The sequence below is a fragment of the Balaenoptera physalus genome (genome assembly GCF_965194825.1).
Source record: "Balaenoptera physalus genome assembly, chromosome: 12".
NCBI classification, from domain to species: Eukaryota; Metazoa; Chordata; class Mammalia; order Artiodactyla; family Balaenopteridae; genus Balaenoptera; species Balaenoptera physalus.
In genome coordinates this window covers 63,501,485-63,527,077 of record NC_138897.1, presented here as the reverse complement: position 1 = coordinate 63,527,077, position 25,593 = coordinate 63,501,485, and the positions used below count along the sequence as shown (strand labels likewise).

Sequence of the window (25,593 nt, the reverse complement as noted above, 5' to 3'; positions counted from 1 at the left end):
TATTTTATTGACTGTCAGAAATACGAGCTCAATACCTTGCACACAACTCAGATTCAACATGGACACAACAAAATTGATCATTCATCTCACATTCTTTCCCATCTCCCCCAACAATGTAATTCTTCACCCCATTTCTTTATCAATAAATGGCACCACCACCAACCATAGTCACCTAAGCTAGACACCTAGATTCATCACAGACCCCTCCTTTCATAGTCAGACAGTTAATTCAGTCAAAACTTGGGCCTTGGGTGGAAACTGTGTCAAGAAATGGGACATCAAGTCCTGTCAGTTTTGTCTTCTATTTCTCAATCCATCTCATTTTTCCCATCCCTACTATTAGTGCCCTTATAATAACTTAATATAACAATGACAATAACTCATTTATTAATATTATGAGTTATTATTTCGTGCTGAAAGGATAGCAGAGCTCTTCTATTTGGGGCCCCTGTCACTAACCAGTCTTAATCTCAACAATCCTTTCTCCCAAATGCCTTCAGAATGATAGCTCTGAAATACGCATCTAATCACGTTGCTCCCCTGACGACCACCCATCACCCAAAGGTAAAATTCAAGGACTTACCTTAATAGACAGAATCATCAATCACCTCGGCCTTACCTGCCTCTGTTCAATTTTTTTCCCATCTTCCCTTTTCACAGAGTTCCCCATACTCCTGTTTCAAAGGTCCTGTGTCTTTTCTAATTCAGTTGTTCCTCCTGCCTGGAACCCCATTCCCCATCCTCATCCCATCCTTCTTCTTTCTAAACCCCTGTTCATCCAGTAAGACTCAGCTCAGGCTGGGCTGGGTGTTCTCATAGCACCTTGGCTTATCTCCAGCTGAGCATCCCCAAGTGAAGTGAAAGGATTTGTTCACATGTCTGTTCTCCCACTGGACAAGTAACAAGTCTATTTCTCCCCCCAAAGACCAGCTCTCTTTGTCCTTGCTAAGTACTAAGTAGTACTAAGTCACATAGTAAGTGCTCAATAGAAACATCTGAAGAGAACTGCATAGAAACAGGGCTGGGAAGGTGCCAGGGGGCTCTGACAGGCCCCGAAGTGGTGGTGTGCAGACAAGAGCTTTGGGGACTTATGTGGCTGAGTGATGGGGATGGGATATCACAGGGTGGCCAGAGACAGGCTGTTCATCATCGGCATTGTCAATGTTGTCTCCGTCATCACCATCACCACAGTCAACACTGATTTGGTCCCTGTGATGTACCAGGCACGGCTTGTTTCATTTAATCATCTTTCTAGCTCTATGAGGTAGGTACCCTGAGTTGTCCCCTGTCTATTGATGAAGAAACTGAGCCTTAGAGAGACTGAGTGACTTGCCCAAGGTCACACAGCTCATAACTGGTTGAGGGAGGAACAGAAGTGGGTTATATGACTAATTCTTCTTTTATCCAATCTAGTGACGATCCCCGTTTTCACTGTTTAACTCCTGTTCGTCCTTCAAGAAACAATTCAGTTTGTAAACAGAGCAGCTAAGCAAAATTTTTAACTCTTGTTGTTTAACTCTTATTTTGAAATAATTTTAGACATAACAGAGGAGCTGTAAAAATAATAAGAAAGTTCCTGTATATCCCACACCCAGCTACCCCTGATGGTAACAACTTACATAAAAATAGTACAATAATAGAAACTAAGACATGGGTACAATACTATAAACTACAGACTGTTCAGATTTCACAGTTTTCCACTGATGTCCTTTTTCTGTTCCAGGATCCATTCCGGATCTCACCTTGCACATTAGTTCACTTAATGGGACCTCCTTCATCTCCTCTAATCTTGTCTGTCATGACCTTGGTATATTGAAAGACTAACTCTAGATATTTTGTAGAATGTCCTTCCATTTGGCTTTGTCTCATGTGTTCCCATGATTAGACTGAGGTTATGCATTTAGGAGAAGAAGCTGTATAGGTGACGCGACCTCTCAGGGCATCATGTCAGGGGGCCTGTGACCTCTACGTTAACTTCTTATTATTGATGATGTTAACTTTCATCAGTTGGTGAAGGTGGTTCTGACTCTGAGGGTAACACGTATCCTTTTATAGTTAAGAAATATATGTGGAGAGATACTTTGAAACTAGGCAACTTACATTTTTACCCCCTAATTTTAGCATTCATCAATGGATCCTGCCTGGAGCCATTATTCCTGTGGTTTTCTAATGGTGATTTTTCTATTTCCTTCATTCAGCCTACAATTATTAGTTGGAATTCTTCTGTAAGAGTTGTTCCTTCTACTTTCATGTATTTATTTGGTCATTTTTTTATAATAGTACAGACTCGTGCATATTTACTTGATTCTTTGGGTTATAATCCAATACTATTCTTCTTCTTGTTATTTTTTTTTTTGCTCAGATTGTTCCAGCCTTGGCCATTAGGAGCTCCTGTGTCCTTTCCATATGCCCCCCAACTTTATTTTTTAGCACTTTCTTACCTTAAAGCCCTAAGGATGCTCCAGGTTCAGCAAATGAAGCACATTTTTTACATTAATTACAACTATGTATCCTACTTGAAAATTAAAATTTCTCATTGGACACCTCATTAAGTCCAATGAAAGCCTCTTATGAAGGATTTACCTCTTACGGCCATAAGAAAACCACGGAAGATAATACGTTCTTTGTTCTTTTCCCCCGATATAAAGTCATGGAAATTACTCTGTAAAGTATGGAATGTAACATTCAAGTCACATAACAAGGCCTACCATTCAATTTCCTTTCAATAAACGTGCAAATGTTCTCCTTCCTGATCAATGTACCCGAACAAATGTAGACTTTCAGAATGGTGCAGTGGGGTATCCTGCAGTGTTCTCTAGAACTTTTAGGATCTGCTTTTAGGAACTTTTAATTCCCGTATTTAGATGAACTTGTACTTTACCTGAGGCTTTGACTTAGTTCAGTAACCCGTTGTCTCTTCAATTAAGTTTGAAAAAGTTAAAATTAAAAAGTTACTTTTATCAGGCAGATTGTGCTGCCCAAATTGTTTCGTCTTTCTAAATGCTTCCCTGGGGAGCTTTTTCTTAAAAATTAATTTTAAGCTAGGGATGAGAGTTCTTCATTCTTAAAGTTACTGAATCTAGGCTAATGTAGACTGTGGTTGTCCCCCATCCATCACTCATCAGACACTTGCTATGCAATTAATCAAGGGAACCCACCTAATTTTAGGTTCAGCTTTAATCAGTTCTTGTGCTACCTCCATTTTTATATTACCCTTTTATACAAACACCTTAGATTACTTTCAACATTTCTGTAACTCAGAGTTGCAGGAGAGCACAAGATTTTGAGAGGATTTGTAGGGACAGGAGCATCTTGGGGACAGTCAGTGGAGGTGCATATATTTTCATGTCTGGATGGTATCATAGTGTTTGAGACAAAGATCAAAATAAGATGGAAAAGAAAAAATAAGCTACCTGTAGAGGTAGGCTAAATAACATGTTCGTGTTTTAGCATGCATAAAGGCGAAATTTTGAGTATAATAACTAATGTCATAATATAGGTGCAGTATAATGAATTTTCTCTCGTCTTACTAGAAAAACTGTTAATTATGTGGTAGGTGAAAAATATTTCATTTAGATCACATACCAAGAATCTGAGATAGTAATTAAACTGTCAGTAATTGTGTTTAGTCTTCATTGGTTTTTCTAGAGAAGCAACCAAGTAAATATTGCATGATTGATATGAACTGCAAAGTTTCAAATTAAACCATATAACCATGAATTTATAAACACTTACAGCCATAAGTTCACTTGTAGATCGATTATTTGGAACTCAGAAGACAATTTCCCATAGAAAGATTGCTGTAGTGGTTGGCTTCCCAGGTAACTGGACGGAAGTCTGTTTCATCCACGATGCATTTGAAGAATGGATAAACTGTAGTATTTTACTTCCACCGAATTGATGTTTTTTGCATGGCTGCTATGAAGCTTTGCTTTTGCGGTCCTATCTCTGGTGGAGGTTGAGTTAGCTAGGAGTTCACAGGTGGCCCCAATACAATATTTTCCTGGTGTACTACGATGGGGGAAGAAGCAGGTCTCTGATGGAAGCAGGGACTTCCTCTAGTTGAGGTAGATACTCCAGGTACCCATAACTTTGTCTCTCTCTCTCTTTGCATAAAATCAGTGTTCTAAGTTAGGAACCCAGGGAAATTTTTCTTCTCCATTAATTTGAAAATAGGGCTGTTAAAAGTTCAGACTTAATAATATGAGAACATTTCATGGTAGAAAACATCGTCATCTATTCTATTGATCTCCAACTTTGGAGTAACTGTGGCTGCCTTAACTTCATAAAAATAAAACTGTAGCCAAATATTTTGAAGATCACAAAGTCCTCTGCAGGAAATAAGAAATGTATATTCATCTTCATAAGGAGTGCATGCCAAATTTTTCTTTTTTGAGGTATTCTACAGAAACAGGTCCTGGAAACTTTTCACTTTAGCAACTATCATTTAATTAATTTCAGACACTGTGTAATGTTGGCAAGGAAAATTCTCCTAAAGTTCAAAAAACTCAGACTTGATGTAGTCTAATTGAATTAAAGCACCACTGTCAAAAACTAAGTACACTTGGAGAATATAAATGTCTGTCCTGTGGTGCCCTCTGCCAGATAATGACCCTTGGGGAAAATGAATGTATTTTTACATCAATGTGAATAATCATAGCTAACATTTACAGTGGGCTTCCTATGTGCTAGGTACACTTGACATATTTGATTCTCAAGCAATCTCAGGAAGAGGGTGACGTGGTCATTCCCACTCTGCATCAAAGACACTGAGGCCTTGAAGGATAATTTAGTGCACAGCCTGGAGATTCCAGAGCCAGGTTTAAACTCAGCTCTTAACACCTAGACCGTGCAGCTTCTATATAATTAAATCTAATACATAATTATTCTCCATACTACCAGCTTAAACGCTCCATATAAGCATAATGGTACCTGGATACACATGCCATTCCCTGTTACCCATTTCCGGGTTTTTCTTAGGTTCATTTCTGCTTCCCATTTGAAAGGTTCTCAGAGGATTTCTGTCCACTTGCAAAGCCCTGTTCCAAGTGGTCTAGGCCCCAGGTTCCATTAATCCTGCATGTTTATTGCAGGGTTCTGTTTTGGCATGGATTAAAAAAGCTTGACCACTATATGATTAAAAAATTTTTTTTTACAAATATATCAGAGTGCATTCATTCAAAGGAATGCTCTCTTCTTGGAGAGGAGAGAGGGATTTGAGTAAACACCTCTCTGCAGACAAGTGCAGTTCTACTATTTACCTGGTTGTGACCTTGGGCAGGTGCTGAACCTCTCAACTGTAAGATGGTATGTACACACGGCTATATTTAAAACGGATAACAAACAAGGACCTACTGTATAGCACAGGGAACTCTGCTCAATGTTATAGGGCAGCCTGGATGGGAGGGGAGTTTGGGGTAGAATGGATATATGTATATGTATGGCTGAGTCTCTGCTGTGCACCTGAAGCTATCACAACATTGTTAATCGGCTATACTCCAATATAAAGTAAAAAGCTTTACAAGAAAAATGGTATAATATAGATTTAGGGGTTTTCTGAATCTTAAGTAATAGAGTGTATTGTAAAATACTTACCAAGTGCCTGGCAGATAGCTAGTTCTCAATAAATGAGAGTTCTTTTTGTGAGTGGAGATGGTTTTGTGGCTCAAAGTCTTTTTGGAACTGCTTTTTGAACTTCCTTCCAAACTAGCACATTAACCTCTTCTAAGAACTCAGTTGAAAGTGTTTATAGTTAAAACTCAGGGTTTTGTGTCTTTCGTTCTGTTTCTTTTTTTGATGGCCAATGGTTCTGGTCCCAGTTGACCCCTTTATTCATTAGCCTGGTGCTAAATCATTTTGCCTCCTTAAAAAAAAAAAAAATCCATCTTCAACAACGTGAGTATTTGCAGTTTTTGATGGGGTTCCCAAACACTGAGACAGGTGCTCTTGAGAACTTCTCAGATAAGTGCTTTAAAAATGCTTTCAGCAAAGGCGGCAAGACTGGGGGAAAAAAATCTTATTAGGAGCAGCACACATGTTAATATATAAGCACTTAGCTCCAAGCAGATGTGATTTCCTGCACTTACCCCTCTCCGTCGGGCAACATAACCAAGTCAGATTAGCTGTTAAGGGCTCCTGGCTGCTTCTTCCCAGCTCCTCTGTGAACGGGATTTATGAGTTCAACACACGTTCTGAAGGTCGAGAGCCATCCTTCTTCACCTTGTCAAGCAGGCGGGTTCTCCAGGGGCACCCTGCTCTGCATCTTGGAGCCCACTGAGGTGAGACGGAGGTGGGGAGACCTCAGGGGCCTCCTGGCTGCACTGGCCGAGGCAGGGTGGCCAACAGGTATTACTGTGAGCTGCCCTCATAACTGCATATAATGCCACCACCATTATATGAACTTAGAGCTAAGTGCTTTCTACATTATTTCTTTCAGTCCTCTCGACGGTCCCTGAAGCAGGTTAGTCACTCAGTTTAGAAATGAGAAAGCAGATACAAGGAGATGAAGCAACACGGCCCAGGCCAAGGTCAGGGACGCAGGCGCACGGAGGAGCCAGTGGACTGACTCCAGGCCCGATGCCCTGTCCAGCACGCAGGGCCGGGGACAGATGGAGAGACTCGGTGTCTGCCAGGCTTCCCCGCAGTCCATCCCCGATGGCTGTACCAATGGCTCCTCTTTGCCTGCCCTCTAATTCCTCTAACTGGATTGATCAATGAAATGCAGACAGTGAACGTGAATCAGTGGCGAAGCTCAGAGGCTGATGCTTTGGGCGGAGGAAGAATCGCGTCATTCTCCCCACCGTAGGGACAGCATTTCGAGCGCCAAATGTTCCTACTCCCGCCACACCGCTGGGAGAAATGGCAAGGTTTTGGTTCCTGCTCCGTCCCTGTCTGCAAATGATATGGATAAATATTTGAGCGCCCGCTGTGAACCTTACTTAAGTGTCCAAGATCCTAAAGGCCTCGTTGAGTCTGGGTCTGTGCATTTGCTTTTCCTTTGTATCCAGAAGTAGTGAGCGCCTCACTACGGCACACATCTAACCGTCATGACCGTACCGTCTCCAATGACGACGGTCTCGTGACGTTCATCTGTCATAAGTGTTCACCGAGTGTCTCTGACGTGCCGGGCAGTGTGCACGGTGGGGACACCGTGGTAAGCAGCAGCAGCCCTGGGATCTGATTCTAGTGACGGGAGATGGTGGTTCATCAAACAATCATACCACAATGCATAGGTGCCATGGTGGCACTTCCGGAGCCCTTAATGAGGGCGTATGACCCAGTTATGGAAGTTGGAAAAGAGGAATGGAAGGGGGCCAGTCTGAGCAAGCAGAGGAAGGGGCCACGGTTCAGGAGCCCGGCGAGAACTCAGGGCATTGAGGCTGCGTTAGAGGGAGTTGTCCCTGCCCTCAGAACGTTGACGTGCAGATGTTCCAAGCATCCCACTTATGTCCCTGAGAGCTCACTCTTGTCGGGGGAAATTGGAGACCCGAGAAGGGACTATTACAGGCTGGAGGGTGGGGAGGGGAGATGTGCACAGATCCAGGAGATTAAGGTAAAATGCAAAGGACTTGGTGATAGAGCTGGTAAAGGAGCTGACGGAGTGAGGTGCCAGGAAGACACCAGGGTTTCTAACTTGCGTGGCTGGAGACAGTGGGGTCATTCACTGAGCCCTCTAGTACCTGGTGCTAGGAGTTATTTCAGGGTTTTTATTTTAGGGTTAATGTGCCATGATAACCATACTGGAAAGTACAGCTATGAGAAAGAGATACCTGCTTCGTTCACAGAGCTTGCAATCTAATCATGGAGCGGGGAAGGGAGTGTTGAAGATATTCTGTCTCCTAAGATTTGTTTAAAGTATGGCTGTGGCATAAACTTGGCAATGGTAATACACAAAGACGCTTCTTCCAAAGGGGTTGGGAGGTCTTAGCACTTGGGTGCCCTGGGGGAGGAAGAGGCTGGGGATTAGGAGACATTATTGGCAGATAAAGGAATGATCTGGTGATCATTTTGAAAAGGTCAAAAGGTGCTGTGAATCATTGAATAAGACCATAATGCAGGCCAAGTGGAAAAACACAGTACAGGCTTCAAGCCTGAGATTACAGAATCTAAGACTCATCTTTCATGGGCATGCCAAGTGCAATCAAAAGAAGTGAGCCATTTATTGGGAGCAAGTGGGATGAGAGTGATTTGTGAAGGCGGAGGGTGGACTGAACTTCTTTTCCTCCAGCAGCCTCTTAAAAGTATTCACTGCCTGATCACTGCTACATCTTTATAAATATCACCATGGCAACCACTGATATGAAAAACAATACTAGCCTGGACACTTCTGCTCCAGCTGACGTGACAACTCCCACTGCAGTGGTCATTTCCATTGTTTGTGGAGATGAGTGAGGAAGGTCCTGCCTGGACCTTGTGATATTTTCCTTTATCCTGAGAAGACAAGTGCCCATTAAATCCCCCCTGATGTTAAGTGGCATTTGGGGAGGTGGCTACACCATTCTTTATTTTCTTCTCTGAGGATGTGGCGAGAGGTGCATCCTGCTGGTGTCCTCTGTGTTGGTCTGGGGTGAGGATGGGGAATCTTTTAGGGTGGTTGGGAGACTCTGCCCAAATCAGCTCCACTAGTGGATCCGGAGGAGGTATGCTGCATATAACTCTGCACACGTTTTGACCATATATTCATTCCTCCTTATATTTAGTTTTTTCCTTCTGGATCTCTTCCTTCTGGTGTCCAGTCCCAATCCTGGGCAACCTAACTGTATGATTCTGTCCCTCTAATCACTCTTCACCCCAGAGTCCCATCTTTTATAATCCCTGCTCCTTTCTTCATCTTTTATAATCCCTGCTCCTTTCTTCATTCTTTCATTCAGTAAACACGTATTGAAAGCCTTCCCTCTGCCGGGCATTGTTCTCTGTGGCTGGGACACCCAGGGAATAGGACCCCAGAACCCCTGCCTTTGTGGGACTCACATTGAGAATGTCAGGGGACAGACAGTAAACATAATCAGTAAGGAAATGCTGGGTATGTTAGGTTTTTTGTTTTTTCAGTAGAGTAGGGTGGGAGTGCTGGGTTAGCTGGGTCCGTTTATAATCAGGTCTGCCCGGGCTCTTTGAGGAGGCGGCACGTGATCAGACTTGAAGGAGATGAGATGTCAGCATAGCAGAGAGAGGAGCCGAGGGTGGGCTGTGCCTGGTTTGTCTGAGGATCTACAAGGAGGTGAGAGTGAGCGAGGCACTGGGAGTGTGGTTGGTAGAAGAGGCCAGAACAGTGAGGGTAGAGGGTACAGTCAGGAGGCCTTTGGGGCTTTGGATGTGAGTGACGTGATCTGGCTTGTTTCACTAAGATCTCAGTATCTTCTGTTTCGAGAATGACAACAAAGGTCCCAGGGAGGCAGAAGAGGGAGATGTGATGACACTCTTGTAGGAACCCAGAGAGGGATGGTGATGGCTTGCCCCAGAGTGCTAGCAGTGGGTTTGGTGGGATTCTGGATAGATTTTGAGGGTAGAGCCCCTAAAATTCACTCATAGATTAGAGCATTCCCCTTTGGCCTTTTTCTCAAACTCGAAATAGTAGTAGAATGCTCTTCTTAGTAAAATAGATCCATCTGTATACATGGATTCCATGTAGGGTATAGCTTTTTAAATTTGATATTTCCCTTTATGTAGAGGAAACTCCAGCTGAACTGATGGAATTCTGTAGGAACAACTGAACATTGTGGTTAAGAGCACAGGCTCTAAAATAAAATTGCCAGGTCCACGACTTCCCAAAGTGTAACCAGGACAAGTGACTTAGCAGCTCAGTGGCCTTGGTTTTATCATCTCTAGAATGTGGATCCTAAGAGTTCCTGCCTCACAGAACTGTGAGGAATAGAGATATAAAGCACTTAAAACAGTGTGGGCACATGGTAGGTGTTAAAGAAAAGTTAGTAATAATTATTTTACTAGCGTTTGCCTTAAGTTCTTTTAGAATCATCTTAGACTGAAAACAACCAGAGTATTCTTTCTATATTCATGTTCTTAGAGACTTTCAGCGGACTTTTCCTGTTCTCTAATATGTCCATGGTAGCAGAAATAGTCATTCCTTAACCCCATGCTTCTCTGCCTTCATAGCTAATGCAGTGTCTTCTCATTGCTTACATTACTGTAAAGTTACTGTTTTTGAAAGTCAAAAAACAATTGAAGATTGCCGATTTCATGAGATTTAACCAAATATGTGTGTGTGCGTATATGTACATTTGACTGTAGAGGTAGAAGCCTTTTGGGTCTAGCTTGGGAGTCAGACCACCCAAGTTTGTATCCTGGCTCTACTGGTCATGGCCGTGTGTCCTTGGACACACTGTTGAACCTGCTTCTGCCCCATTTCCCCCTTCTGTCAAATAAGGGCAATCATAGGATCTATCTCATAAGCTTCTCATGATGGTGAAACAAGGTATTCTCATAGACTAGCTCGTAAAACAGTTCCTTGCACAAGGTAAATGCTCCATAAATTTTGGCTTTTAGTAAAAATAGTGATCCCTGGGCTGGGCACCATGATGTTGAATCCCAATGCCTGAACACCCCTGGGGGAAATCGCTAGCTCCAGTTCATAAAATGTTAAGATTATATTTATTTAGACATGATTCCCTACTAGACCCCTCTGATTACATGCTGGAATCTTCTATCATCCACCACCTAAGATACTCATGAGTGTGCAAGTGTATTTTCTCTACTTCACAGAGGAACTTGGAATAAAACTGAATGATGTTTTTTTTCCTTTGGGGTGTTTGAAGAGTTGTTGAAATTCTAGTCATGGTATTTAGTGTTATGAGTTCTTTATGCCTGTTGTTAAATATGCCAGCATTTTATTGACACATTACTATGAAACGGGCAGCCAGCTACAGTAATAAGTTTCCCCTAAAGAGTGTGAGTATCAACAAATCTGATGGCAGGCACTGCCAAGGAAACTGAAGACGTGTTCAAAAAGCAACTAGCTTCACAGAGGACAAATAGGTACATGCATGTTTAATCCAGTGGCTTCTGTTTGAAGGTATAAACAGATATAAACTTCTATGAATTTTTATTTTTATGGCATCCTTCTTTTGAGGAATTCTTAATATTCAACTTAATTTTGTGCTTCAGTCTTCTCTTGCCCTTGTTTCTCAACTCTGCCTACCCTTAAAAACCACTTGGGGAATGTTAATATTGATGCCTGCCCTTCATTCTCCAGAGGTTCTGATCTAATTGGTTTCGGGTAGATCTCAAGCATCAGTTATTTTAAAAAATATTTTTAAATTTAAACTTTAAAATATTATGAAATATTTCAAATGTACACAGAGTACAGAGAATTATAATAATAAGCCCACATGTATCCATCACGCCACCGTGATAATGAACTTCAGTTGCTATTTTTTAAAATCTCCCCTACGTGATTCTTCTGATGCACTGCCATGGTTGAGAACCACGGCTCTATTCTAATAAGACAGAAAATGGAAGGAATATTTCAATGGATATTGATATCAAGAGAAGCTTAAATTTGGGAATTCCCTGGCAGCTCAGTGGTTAGGACTCCGCACTCCCACTGCAGGGGTCACGGGTTCGATCCCTGTTCAGTGAACTAAGATCCCACATGCCCCGTGATACAGCCAAAAAAATAAACAAAAATAAAAAGAGAAGCTGAAATTTGTTCAAGGCCACACAACAATTTTAAGACATCATTCAGTACTCTGTTCATCAAGCCATTGTGGCATTCTTGAACATGTATGTGGTATGGCAAGTGTGTGCCTGCTTGATTTTGTTAAAGAGTGGAATAGTTTGGGAATGGGCATTGGAACACCTGGGAACATTTCAGAAAAGGGCTTTGAAATATAATGGTTTCCCGTTTAGAATCTTTAGACCTTGACTCAAACAATATTGTGCCCACCCACTGGATGCAACGCAATAAAACCTAACTCAGAGATAAAAGTCTGATGAGCAAGGATGGGACAAGTGGGTTAGCGCTGATGGATCAGAGAGGTCATGTAGGAAGGGAACTGGTCATGGAAATTATCTTCAGATTCATGGAGAAAAAGTAATGAACCAATGGCAGATTAATCTCAACCTATAATGGAGAAGTTTTGTAGGCTCTTCCATAATATGTATACACACACACACACGTATGTGTTTATATATATCTCAGTATATCTTAATGAAGTCAAGATTTGAGTTGCTACCTAAACAATGAAAAATAGTGGGCAAGCCCTGGTTCCTGGGTGGCAAACACTTGGAAAACAATTTGATCTCAGGGATGGACAGGACTTTAAATATGCTCTTGCCCAATTGCCCATGTGTAAGAGGAATCTCTTCTGGGGCATTACTGACAGATGTCATGTGGTGTCCCCTTGATCCTTCTAGCTGGAGACCCCACTGCTCATAAGACAGCTGGTCCATATTAGTATTATCTTTTATTGAGCTGAAATCTCATTCTTTAACATCGCTTTAATGAAAGAAAATATTTCTGATGCCTCCCATATTACCTTATATTATTTTTGTTACTTAAATATATACAGATGTAAAACTAGATTTAAATTCATCATGCTGTAGTTCTCATCAACTATAAAACCAAACTAACCTTACAAATGATATGAAAAATACAAGACCTATAAAGTAACAACATACTAATGGGATTAATGATCTTGTTTTTCCGAAATAAAATCCCTCACCTTGTGCTTAAGGGTAGAAAGATGTAGCCTCTGGTCGATTTCTTTACTTAATTTGGTTCACTAGCTTTCACTAATCAGCACAGGGTATGCCTGTCTGTATATGTATGTTATAGCAAAAGGTATGAATAACTTAAAGTTTCTATGTGCTGGGTTTGGGAAAGTCAAATCTCAAACTTAACTCAAACTGCCAGCAATTAGTTTTCCATTTACCATTTTAATGAGACATCTCTTGGCAACTTTTTCAAGATGTTTTTTGTGTACTTGGAAATTAAGGTCAGAGTTGTAGTGTTATTGCAATCTTTGATAAATGGGCATCAAATCCAATTATTGACGGAACTGGGTACAGAACAATCTTTCATTGTTATTTATTACTATACTTACTGCAAATGAACTGCTGTTGCAAATTGATGCATACATACAACGACAGGATCCAACCAATAACTCTTCTGGCAAAATGTGTGCTGACTGCCGTAGTGTAGGCTCCGTACAGTTCGTGGCTGAATGAGGCTGTCCTGTCACTTTTCTCTGTCCCACCTTCTGTGAAACATTGGTGTGAACAATACACCAACTTTCTGACCTGTGTCATTATTGCTGTACCCTGGTCACCTAGATCAGTGGTTCTCAAAACCAAGTGGGATTTTGAATCACCTGGGGAGCTTGTTCAAAGTGCCTGCTCTCTGATCCCACCCCAGAGGTTCTGGTTTGCTTATTCCAGGGGCTGGACCCAGGAATCAACATTATTAACAAGTACTCCGAGGGATTCTGATATAAGTGGTACTTTTACTGCTTTCCAAGATTATTGTTGACACGCAAATATAAAACTTAAACTCTTCACAAACCACCTGGATTGAGAAACTCCGGTGCCCTTCTCAGATTTCTATCATTTGCAAATAAGCCCTTTTTTGATGTTCTGACAAGTGCCTGATAAACATCTCGAACAGGAGAGAATCAATAGCAGAAGCTTTCTTTAAGATGGCTTTGACCTATTAAGCACCAAATTTATTTCAAGGGGCAAAGATAGTCTAATGATGTTTTCATTGATTCCCAGAACATTCTGGAAGCTGTGGACTATTTTCAGGTTGTACCCACACTGTTAAGTATGCATGCACAGGGAGGCATTGAACATAGCAAATAAAAGTCCTGGAAAACAGGAATCAAATCGAGCAGCAAAGCTGACATTTTTCTTGGAGTAGTCATAGCTGCATGTTTCTTCAGTTTACAAAGTTAACTATGGCTTGTTTGCCTAAAGAGGAGAACATAAACCTGGAGACAGAGTCAACAAGTTAATAAACCAGACATCTGAATGTGTCTTATTACCATTTTTTTCTTCCTCGGTTCATTCTTGTTGATTGCTGTTAGGGTGAAATAGGATTATTTACAACTTTACAGGAGACTGAGGGGCTTGCTGGCATTCATTTTATGTCTTTTCGGGGGAAGTGATTAAAATGTTAACTGTCTTGGCATCATTCAGTAGTGATCATCTGTTTGGGGTATCAATATGGTCTCAGATGGTGAATCGCTTGGGAGTTGAATTTCCTAATATTATAGGTTACCAACTTCCATTACTTATATTTTGCCACTATACACAAAATACCCAAATATAAAATATTCTTTATTTTTACTTAAGGGGAAGAGAATAGACTTATTCAGCGTTTAAACTTTATAAAGAACTGAGGATTAGAATAACCCTTAAAATTTTATTGTTAGAAATTATGCTATTTATTTATTTTTATTTTTATTTTTTGGCCGCGCCGTGCGGCATGCGGGATCTTAGTTCCCTGACCAGGGATCGAACCTGGGCCCTTGGCAGTGAGAGCAAGAAGTCCTAACCACTGGACCACTAGGGACTTCCCCAGAAATTATTCTATTTAAAAGGGCTGAGATTTCTAAAATTTACTACAAATGAAGAAAGCAAAAAATTATTTAATAAGGGTATATTTTAATGCAATGAAACTTACATGATATATATTAGTCCCATCTTTTTGACTAATATTTTTACAAGAGTACAAAGACAGGAAGGGTGCAAATATGGAATTTTGATGAATAGGAATGATTTTTAATTTTTCTAATTTTAATTTTATATTGGAGTATAGTTGATTTACAATGTTGTGTTAGTTTCAGGTGTACAGCTAAGTGATTCAGTTATACATATACATATATCCATTCTTTTTCAGATTCTTTTCCCCTATAGGTTATTACAGAATATTGAGTAGAGTTCCCTGCACTGTACAGTAAGTCCTTCTTGATCATCTATTTTATATACAGTATATGTGTGTATATGTTAGTCCCAAACTCCTAATTTATCCCTCCCCCACCTCATTGCCTCTCTGATAACCATACATTTGTTTCTATGTGCATGAGTCTATTTCTGTTTTGTAAATAAGTTCATTTGTATCATTTTTTTAAGATTCCATATATAAGTGATATCATATGATATTTGTCTTTCTCTGTCTGACTTCACTTAGTATGATAATCTCTAGGTCCATCCATGTTGCTGCAAATGGCATTATTTCTTCTTTTTTATGGCTGAGTAATATTCCATTGTATATATATATATATATATATATATATATATATATATATACCACATCTTCTTTATCCTTTCCTCTGTCGATGGACATTTAGGTTGCTTCCCTGTCTTGGCTATTGTAAACAGTGCAGTGAACATTGGGGTGCATGTATCCTTTCAGATTATGGTTTTCTCTGGATATATGCTCAGGAGTGGGACTGCTGGATCACATGGTAGTTCTATTTTTAGTTTTTTAAGGAACCTCCATACTGTTCTCCGTAGTGGCTGTACACTCCCGCCAACGCTTTAGGAGGGTTCCCTTTTCTCCACACCCTCTCCAGCATTTACTGTTTGTAGACTGATGATGGCTGTTCTGACCAGTGTGAAGTGATACCTCACTGTAATTTTGACTTGCATACCAACCATTTTATTTTCCATTAAGATTATGTTTTGATTTTTTGAAGGCATTGAATCTGTTCCATATCTTAACAAAAAAGGTAGAAAAGAGCTCTGGATCTTGTGGGGAACGGTTTTTTTAATGATGTACTAGCAGGGGGAAGTACATCATATGTACTTCCTCTCATATGTACATGTTTTCTTATATTTTGTGGTGCATTTGTACTTATTGGCATTTTAAAATTTCGCTTTGCATCTGTGCTCTGCATGTATGCAGACCCCTGAAATGATGTATACAAACGTGGAATGAAGGAAGCATCTGGAAGCTTTGCTGAGCTGTTAACTTGACACTATTCTTAGAACCTAGAAACTCTCAAATGAATTTTTATTTCAAAAGAGTCAGCTTGTTGCTTTTGAATTATGCATTCATCCCTGTATTTCCCTTATCTATGGTCCCTGGTAACGCCCTGGCTAAAGACTTTGTGTCCTCACTTCAAGGACTTAATATGCAATTCAGGTGCCTGACATTATCCTGAGCATGGAATAAGTCTCAACTAGCTACTGCGAGTGTTGTTAACATTTTACTAAAGCAACTGACTATGAGAAACAGTCAACTTAAAGGGCTGAAGAATATGGAGATATTTTTAAATACCACATGCTTTAATGAAGGGTAGTCTGAGATTGTCGACAGGGCTGCATGCCTGTTAGATCGGCCGCATCTGTAGGGTTTGGTCAAGCCTCAGTGTTCTCCCAGTCCTCGTGTTGGAGGGCAACGTTCTGATGGGATCACTTGATAGATTCTCCATCATCTCTTCCTGGGGTCTTGTTGATGAGGTTGACAATACACCCTGACATCTTGTTGATGAGGCTCTAATACAACCGGCAAATGCTGCCCTTGCCTTGGCTGTCAGGCCACAGTTATCATTTTTTTTTTTCTTTTGCTTTTTCTTTTTTGGCTATGCCATGCGGCTTGCGGCATCTTAGTTCCCCAACGAGGGATCAAACCGGTGCCCCCTGCAGTGGAAACCTGGAGTCCTAATCATTGGACCACTAGTGAATTCCCTGGAGTTATCGTTGCTCATCAGGTAGCAGGGTACCAGTGAGTACCAAGGAGTCGGTATGCTGTGGATGCTTGTGGTTGGATGGAGGTTCGTGGGGAATCCTGTCTCTACAGCTTGGGATGAAGTTACACACTTATCTTACCTAAAGTTAGCTGTGTCCCTTTTCTCTGGATGGCTTGTTGGCCTTCAGTGATGTATCTTCCCTACAGTAGAGCAATTTCAGGAAGCCTATTGTAGGGTAAGCCTTAGTTATGGTGGTAGAGACCAGAACGGGCATCCTGAGACCTGGGCTTGGAGTCATGGAATCGTTCCCCACATTTCATGGCGTATTTCGGTACTTCCTGTGTGAACACAGAAAATTTGGAATCTGACTGAGTTCTCAGGTCAAATCTGCACTCACTCTGGGACTGTCTGAAAGGCATTCCTTTGACCCAAGAACTACTTTTCTGTAACCCACTGAAACAGCACCATGAGGGGCCTCACACTGACAAGAATAAAAAGTTCTTTGGGGGTACAGTGGCTTTATTTTTGATAGTGAGAGGGATGCAGGGTGATGTTGGTCTTTTATGAAACAAAGCGAATCCAACTATAATGGTATCATCACCTTGTCTTCTCCTTTATTTTGTTACTTTCCTTCTCTTTTCCATGTGGAAGAGCTCGTTATTTTATTTCCTGACGAGCGTTAAAGTGTAGGTTTTTCCTTATTGCTTTTACTCAGCAGGTATTAATATGTGTTCATGTCTTTTTATTTTATGGAACCCTAGTATTTTTGAAACATAAGGAATTTTGGAAATAGTCCTTTATTTTATATGTGAGGAAACGGAACCCTCAAAGTCAAGTGACAACTTAGTGCATTATTCAACGTCCATTCATTCATTTAGTAAAAGTGTTCAATGCTTGCTTGCAATGTACCCAGTGAGGCACTGTCGGGGGACAGATGACTAGCAGGGGCTTTGGCATGATATTCACAAGGTAGAAGGAAGAGAGTTTATTACAGAGATGCAAGCAAGATACTGACAGCTAGCTTTGTGCTGCTCATGAATTTTCGTTTGGCATTTCTTTTTCTCCATATGTGTGCTAGGAAAAACAAAAAAAAAAAGAATAGCGGAGAGCCTCGGTCAAACCCAAAGGGTTTCATAGTAACTGCTTCCCACATTTACTGTTAAACTGTGAAGCAGTATGGTGTTTACTCCAAATTTTGAATTTATGCAGTATTAGGATAAATAGCTAGGTACTTCTAACTTTCAAAAAATAATATTTAGTATTTGAACATTTCCTCCCAAGAAAATAGACATTCATACACTATTGCTGATTTTTTTCCATCACTAGAAAGATTAAGATTCATGAGTCAGGGAGAAAACAGTTTGCTTTCAATTTTTAAAAAATAGCAAAAATACAGCAATAAAATGAATGAGAATATGAAACCATCTCTGTCTCAAATGATAATGCCAATGTGGTATATATTGTAAACAATACAATTTGTTCAAGTCCACTTTTCAAGGAAAGTGCTTTACTGGGAGATCAGCTCGGTGCTTTGTGACCACCTAGAAGGGTGGGATAGGGAGGGTGGGAGGGAGATGCAAGAGGGAGGAGATATGGGGATATATGTATACATGTAGCTGATTCACTTTGTTACGCAGCAGAAACGAACACAACATTGTAAAGCAATTATATTCCAATAAAGATGTTAAAAAAAATGAAAAAAAGAGATAAATTTAAAACATAAGAGAAACATATTGCTTCATGTAAAACAGAATTATAAATTGATATGAAAACAGTTTTGAGAATTACTTTGGATTTATGTGTTATGATTTATGTGATATCAGGTTTAGCTTGGTATTACAGGTTTACTTCTGCTCCTAATCCTAGTACTCCTTGCATTTTCTTCCTAACATTATGCAGTTAATAAAAACAATGGATCCTTTATAATAAACAACCTACATAAATAAAAAAAAAGGAAAGTGCTTTAGTGTGCATATCAAAAAAGGAAAATAAATCCTTTCTTTATTCACAGATCTTATATGTAACACACACCAGCATATATGTACAGATGTGATACGTGTATATATATATATGTCTAACACTTGTGGCCCCCGATAGGAAATTAACACAGGTCATCATCCACAAATGCATCCAGTATTTGAACTGACCCTTTATCTGTCACTTGAAAGACAGTTTAGGTCTTTGTTATCTCTGGTACTCGGAACAATGCCATAGTCACCTCCTGTCAGCTTCTGGTATTTGCCCATCCTTTCTAGTCTTTGCAGTGTTATCAGAATAGTTTTCCTATAACATGACTTAAGTCACATTTTCTTCCTCCAAAATTTTTCAAAGCTGCATATCTACAGAATACAGATCCATAAACTCCACAGAAACACAGGAACCACGATTTTCCAAACTTCTCTCTTATACAACCTGAAAAATGTGAACAATGCCCCCTCCCCTTTCCTTTTCTTCATTTCCATTTTCTGGTTTATTAAAGGATACTGAATATAGAGTTCCTTGTGCTATACGGCACCGCCCCCCCCTCTATTGCCATCTTCCCTGTCCTGGAAACACAGGCCAAGTCTTCCCACCTCCTGGGGCCTCACCGACAGAGCAGGTCCAGAAGCTCTGCCACAGCCATTTAACTCTGCAGCACATCTTTGGCACTGGATAGTAAATGCAATACTTCTGTAAATCCATTTTTTCCCCTCCCTAAATGAGTCGGGGAGCTCCTGGAAGGGTGACTAGGAGTAGATGGAGAGGCCCTTAACATTTTAATAAATGTGCCTTGGTTACTTGGTTAGAGCTTCGATTCTCTGAGAGATCAGGAATAATTTCTTTTGCCTGCAAGTCGCTGTGCACCACCCCGCCCTCCATTTCAGTGGGAAGCGTTATCAATAATGACTTCTCTTTAGGCTGGGAAGTCCAGGAGACCACCTGTAACTGCAGGTTTATGGTGGGGAAGGGGGAGACAGTGGGGAGGCGGGGGCTGTCCAAAGACAGGAAACCTCCTCCCTCAACCTTTAATTCAGATCTTCTCCATTAATTTAGTATTTCTGGGGCACCCACCCTGTGCAAAACGCCGCCAATTTGATTTCTTTTTTTTTTTCAAAAAGGGAAAAGAAAAAAAAAAACCCTGCAGTCTCTAAGCCAATAAATAACTCACCTGAAGGTCAGGAACACCCTCCCCCCACTCTCCCGGGGGTGTCTGGGAGGGATAGAGAGCCGGGCAGAAATCGCAGTGGAAATCCAAAGGCTAACGCGATTGGCAACGGTCTGGAGGCGTCGTCCCCGAGCGCGACCCTGCGCCACGACGGAAAAGGCAGCCGCGGCGCGACGGTCCTGAAGTCCCGCGGCGCCCCCTCCCCCGCGGCCGAGCCTGGCTGGGCGCCGTCCCTGGGCGTGTGCCCCGCCGCAGCCCGCGGAGCCTCCGTGGCTCCTGAAAAAGGGGGCGGGGAGCGCGGCGAGCGGCCCAAGTCTGCGGCTTCCTCCCCACGCCCGATCCTCCGCGCAGCGCCCAGAGGACGCGCGCCCGAGCCCGGTCCCTACGCCGCAGCGCGCCCGGGCCCCCGGACCAAGCCAGGTAACTTTTCTGCCTGCGGAGTTGGGGGGGATCCGAGGGGGGCTTGGGGTCGCGAGGTGCGCAGGGCGGGCCGTGAGCGGGCGCGGGGCGGCCCGGCGGACGCGTGGCTCCGGCGCCGCTCGTCCGCCTGAACCGCGGGAGCCCGGCGCCCGCCCCGCCCGGACCCCCGCGGGGACCCCGCCGGGCCGAGCCCGGGTGCCGCGTGTCGCGCCCGGGGACGTGCCCGCTCCGCCGGCCGCGCTCCAGCATCGCGGGGCCGGCGCTCAGCCTGAGCCCTGGCCTCCGGCCTGGGGGCCTCACTCCGAGCCATGGCCGAGAGGGGCGGCTGGCTCCCCATGCCCCCGCTCTGTCAGTTTCCTCGCCCCCCCCACCCCCGTCCCGGGCGCCATGTTTTGAGTTACCCCTCGGGGTAGGGTGGGGGCGGGGCGCGGGGGCGACATTGCGGCGCCGCCCGGGGCGGGGGCCGGCCGGCGGAGGGGCCTGGGCGCGGCGGCTGCAGGCTCGGCGCGGGCGGGCACGGCGCGGTGCCGGTAAGGTGTGCTCGCACAAAGCATCCCCGCTCGGGAGCGGCTGGCCGCTTTTATGTAACTTGTCCGCTTCCCCAAAGTGGGGCGGCGGCCCCCGGACGGCGGCGGAGGCTGCAGCCGGGCGGCCGGGGAGGAGGGGGCAGCGTCCCAAAGGGTTGGTTCGGGGCCGAGGGGCCGGGGGCGGCGCTGCTCACCTGGCGCCCCCGAAGCTCCGCTGCCTTGGGAGGCGTGTGCGCGGGCGGCTCTGCGGCGGCTGGGGGCGGGGAGCCCGGGGGGTGGGGGCCGCGGCTCGGAATCGCGGGAGTCGGGGGGTCTCAGCCAGTTCCTGGCGGTTGCTTCCCGGCTCCTTGCCGTGGGGGCCGGCTTTCTGGGATCTCCCCTCGTCTCTCGCCCTCCTTTCCCTCCCCCTTTCCCGTCTCCTCTCCAACTCTCCCCGCCATCTCACCCCCCCCACCCCCCGCCCCGCCAAGTTCACGGCTTCTGCAATGCGGTGGGTGTGGTTACCTAGTAAATTGACACTGTGGTCCTTTGCCGCTGGAGCGTTCTCTCCTTTTCGGTTTTCAGATTTCCGGATACAAAGTTGTCTAGGGGTTTCTCCTCCAGTTCCAGCCTAGGGTTAAAGTTGGGGAGAGATTGTTGCAGAACAAATAGAAAGATAAAGAGAACATGTGGTATTAATTACGCGTGGAGGCCGGCCTGAGAAATCCTGAGAGGGTCAGGCAGTCCTGCTGATGCGGCGCTTGCATTACGTTTTTTAAGTTGGGGTTTCAGCTTTTTTACATTAGGCTTGCGGAATTGCTTTTGCAGATATCCTGCCCATCCCTTTTTTTGGCCCAGTTTAGGCTCTCTGGGGTGGCCAGGTGTGCGTTGGAGTTTCTCCTGGTAACATTAACTTTCCTAGCAGTAGAGTCATCAAATCCAGTGCTGGAAACGTTCTTTTTGAGTTTTACACTGATTTTTAATGTCTCAAGGAAACAAAAATGATAATTTATGGTCATCCATTTATGATCCGGGAGCCCTGAACGCAGCACCAATTACAGAAAATTAAGCAGAAAAGTCCTATTAAGAAAAAAGAGCACATCAAAGCTTGAGTGAACTCTGGGGAATGGGAGGTGATTTGTATCTTGGCTCAGTGTTTTTAAAAAATGCATGTTAATTTTGGTAGCAGACTTACAAAATTTCAATTGGAGTAACAAAGCCCTTGTGAGAGGAAATAAATTCTACATTGAGAAGGCTGACTTTAATTTATTAACTTCAGAAGGCATTGATGAAAATAAAATAGCTGAATACTAAATAGTCTCATTTGCATTATGATTTTCTGGTGGTTTAGAAAAGCAAAATACCAGATGCACCAGTTACTGCATACAGTTTATGGAACTAATACACTTTAGGCAAATAATTTTGGCAACACAGGACATGTTTTGTGAATGATTTATCAAGAAGGAGAAGAGAAGCCACTTAATTTGTAAACCCCTTTGAGGTGAAGGATTGAGAAGATAGAGGTCAAAGGTCTGTCTCAGGGAACTGTTGCCATTTAATTTTTAAGTCATTTCCTGTGCACGAATGCAACTTAGGTTAAAAGCAGTTTGTGTCGATTCTTGCGCAGTGCTTGGACTTGGGCCAACTTTGAATTGTGTTCAAGTAGATCTGGGATTTTTTTTACTTGATCAGATGCTGTTTTATCTAGACATTGGTCTTGAAACATCGGTTGGTCAGATGCATCCAGGGGCCACTCAAGTAGAAGAGGGGCAGCCCTTCATGTCCCAGGAGATGTGATATCGTCAGTGCTTTGTGAATCCTTGCTGGATTTACTGTTTGTTGGATTATGGCAGGCATATGCTGTCCAGTGTATTCTCTTCCATGTTGTAAAACGTATTTATCTTTTAAGTTAGTGATTTTTTTAAAAAACCCTAAAATTCACGAATTAGAATTCAAGTCCTCTCCAGTAAAATAGAACTCCAAGAGTAGGCTGAAAAATAAATACATGTTTCTCTTCCATGAGAATTTGACTATAATGGAGAGAGATTTCTTAAGTCCTCAAGTACCCTGGTCATCTTTCCTCCCCCGCCTCTTCCAGGTATCCAACCACAGTCTTCCTCTGAATGTCAGCTTTATTATGGAATATAGACTTACTCGAAAACCATGACTCAGATTTCTCTTTGGCACGACTTCATTTGGAGAGATCTTTGATGGTGCCACTGCAGCATCTCTTTCTTTCGAAAGGCTCTGTAGCTGCTAGTTTCTTGGGAATTCATCAGGCACTCCTGGAGGGCTCTGCTGTCATTTGATTTGTCTGGGCTTCAGAGAATTTGTGTGCTCAGAAGCAGGGGCTGGAGCAGTGAAGTCACTACCCTGCCTGGTGTTGTGACATCACGATGGCTCAAAGGAAACAAGGGTGGGGCAGGCAAAACCAGACCATCTGAAGCATCTTGCTGGCTTTAAGTTTGCCTGGTAAATGAATGAGACTCTCCTTTCTCAAGTTGGACTGCGCCGTAAGGTATTGTTTGGAGAATTAGACATGCATGCAAGCCTGCATGGGAAAGTGTATTTCATAGATCAGGGAAGAGGAGGTATTTTTGTGTGTGCAGTAGTAGAAATCATTGAATGTTCCTCTTACTGAGGAAAATACTGTAATTTTTTTAAAGAGCCACTTAAAAATTATATTTAAGTAACGAGTCTATATTGATGCAAAGAGTCAGTATATTTCTTACTCTCCTTTGCACCCAAATATCTTGCTAAATTCTCGGTTTAGGTTATTGGTGTTGTCTTTGAAAAGTATGTGTTGTCTGTCAAGATAACAGTCTCTTCTGGGTAGGCAGTATTCTTTCCGATTTATTTTTAAGTGATGTGCTTGCAGTTGGCAATTAGAAAAAATGGGGGGGTGGGAAAAGTGAGAGGTTTCACAAGTGTAGAAGATATCTGCAGTGATTTGGGGTAATTGATTTCTGTTTAAGTTTTTGCTTTATTTGCAAATTATTTTATAATTTAGCATTTTAGAATTCTCCGAAGTGAGAATTCTAGGGCAGAGATGATCACAGACACGTTGCACCCCAATTAGTGATGAATCAGTTACAAAAGGAAGTCTGAAATTCTGAAGCTGTAAAGCAAATTTCGTGTTTTGAGTTCTGCATTGAATGTGACGTGAGCATAAAGAAGACCCGAGAATGGCCGCAGCCCGAGGTCTTCTCTCCCCCTCCTCGGTTGGATGACTGTCCTTTTTTCACATGAGTGTATTATGTATGTGGGACCTCTGGGCACTTCTCACTTAACCATGTCGCTGTTCCAAAACACATTTCCAAAGCAAAGGGAAGGAAAAAAGAAAAAGGGAAGAGTGGCACAGATAGAGAAGTTGAAATTAGGTACCAGAACTGCAGCTTGCTTGGTTGAAATGTCTTCGGTACTGCATTTTTAGACTTTACAATGATTGGTTAAATTGCACACTTTAGAGTTGTAAGCTTCTATTAGCACCAAACCCCTGATTCTTTGGTAATTTGCAGTACAGAGAAAAAGCTGACAACTTAATTTTTAGGTGGTTGACATTTTGATGCACTGTTCTTTTAACCCTTCCTTATAAACTTAAAACAAAAAAAAGAAAGAAAAAGAAAGCAGAAAGGTTTATATTAAATCTAGAAAACAGATGTGATGTTTACTCTGCCTTGTGTGCTTATTTTTCTCTCCATTGATATTGAGCGAGTGCTTGTTGTTTGGAGGAAATTATTTCCCTTGGAGTTTGATCCCCAGACCAGTATGGGTCTCAACACTTAGGGTATTGAGTAAATATTTATGGAATTGAATTAAAAAATGAAGCCATGTGTGACTTACGCTTCACTACAAAAAATATTTGAAAAGGCTTAAAAAACATGCCCACTTATTTAAAAATGAGAATTATCGGACGCATGTATGCAGTTGTTATTTTTAATGGCACCATCCTCTTCATAACAAGTTTGCTGCTCTGTCCATAGCTCAAATTAGACAGATTCTAGAGGTTTTGTCTGATCCGAGAAGAGAATACTGCAGGTTCCCGGAGAAGAAAGAATGGGATCTTTGAGAGAAGATGTGCAGGCGGGCTGTTTCCCTTCCTGCCAGCTCTAATTGGTGTCACGGAGGACATCAGTAGAGGGGAAATACTCAGAAGAGGAGGAAAGAGATCAGATTGGGAAGAGACAAAAGCTGAATTAGGGCTGGGCCATGATATTGATCTTGACGTTGAACTAAAAAGAGAAAAACTATTTTCTCTTGTAGATCTCTCTACTTTGGTCATTTTATATGTAGTGTTTACATTCTCCAACAGTGACTTTCTGTGTGTTTTAGTCAAGCCCCACATTTCATCCTTTCTAAAACAAACCTATTTTTTTTCACATTTGTACGTCTCTGAAATTGGGAAATGTCTTACAGTTGCTCTCAGCCATATGGCAGAGAGAAAGCTGGCAACAGAATTCGTTGATGGGGCACACGCATCAAAAATTGGAGATTGGGTGTCAGTTGGTTGGAAGAAAATCTTGGAGACAGTAATGGAGCACTCGTAAGAAATAGTGCATCACCCATGAAGAAACATAGATGATATTGTGTAAAAACATAGACCACAGTAACTGAGTCGTCATGCAATTCAAAAGAGTTGGATTCTGACCTTGTAAAGAATTATTTTGAATATCTTGGCCAGTATGTTTTGTTTCTCTTTTCTTTATGCATGCACAGAATATCTAAATAAATCTAAAAGAGTTCTTTAAATAGAAAATTGAAATTCCAACCTATGAGTTACCTCTTAATTCGCAGAGCGCTACATATCATGTTATTTCTTACAATTAACGGTGTCATGAATTTTATGAAATATGGTTTGTCACTTGGCTATCCAAAT

At 42.4% G+C, this 25,593-nt stretch overlaps 1 protein-coding gene across 16 annotated transcripts in view; it reads left to right on the top strand.

Annotated features, from left to right (window-relative positions):
- The window catches only part of EPB41L3 (erythrocyte membrane protein band 4.1 like 3), a 223,416-nt gene that overhangs the window by 62,843 nt on the left and 134,980 nt on the right, over positions 1-25,593 (top strand). For 11 of the 16 annotated variants that reach the window (XM_082418601.1, XM_082418607.1, XM_082418598.1 and 8 more), the window contains exon 1: positions 20,084-20,211. The exons of 2 other annotated variants lie outside the window; for them this stretch is intronic. The gene's annotated coding sequence lies outside the window, so the exon portion shown is untranslated. Of the gene's footprint in view, positions 1-20,064; positions 20,212-20,648; positions 20,742-25,593 lie in introns of those variants that run through there. 3 more of the 16 variants (XM_082418609.1, XM_082418604.1, XM_082418597.1) reach the window with 3 other exon arrangements.